At 38.7% G+C, this 680-nt stretch overlaps 1 protein-coding gene across 1 annotated transcript in view; it reads right to left on the bottom strand.

The window, feature by feature from the left end:
* The window catches only part of LOC105453434 (transmembrane protease serine 9-like), an 11354-nt gene that overhangs the window by 4308 nt on the left and 6366 nt on the right, over positions 1 to 680 (bottom strand). The window lies entirely within an intron of this gene.

The raw sequence follows: 680 nt of genomic DNA, 5'->3' as shown, positions 1-680 counted from the left end.
CGGTACGTTAATGCCAATTCTTATGGCAATTTAAATAATAATTACCCGGGAGTCATGATAACTGAAGTCACGAGTGACACTGACGAGACTGCGAAACCGCGTACACAGACCGCTAAACAATCCGATTCACACTTCGACGCAAGACGTCAGTCAGGAGTTTCGGGCTGCGGAACTAACGTCGCGAGTAAGGGCAACACGTTCAGAAGTCAAAAACTTGCAACAATTCAAATCGGTGATAAGGATGTTAACAATGGGGAAGATAGGCTTACTCCAATTCCAGTTACCGAGGTTGCTCAGCATTCCGCTGAAATTAATATTCTACGTACGTTAAATATTTTACATTCACGAAATGATGAAAGAGGACCAACTCAAAAAGGTTCTTCAATACAATACTTCCATGATACAGATAGATTTCTCAGCATTTAGCATAGCTGCTTTATTAGATACCGGAGCTCAAATTTCGGCCATAACAAAAGAAGTTTTCGATAAGTTAATCGATTCTAAAGAAAAGATGGACGTAGTTCCTATTAAAAAGTTTATATTAAAGGGAGCATTCTCCGAGAGAGGTGCGTTAATAGCCAATAAGGCTAAAATTTCATTTAAATATGACAACAACACTTACACTCATGAATTCTTTCTCGTAGAGAAAATGGCATATTCCGTTATCCTAGGTATTGATT

This window comes from Wasmannia auropunctata, unplaced genomic scaffold, assembly GCF_000956235.1.
Source record: "Wasmannia auropunctata unplaced genomic scaffold, wasmannia.A_1.0 LD336000.1, whole genome shotgun sequence".
NCBI classification, from domain to species: Eukaryota; Metazoa; Arthropoda; class Insecta; order Hymenoptera; family Formicidae; genus Wasmannia; species Wasmannia auropunctata.
This window is presented reverse-complemented; position numbering and strand designations above follow the sequence as displayed.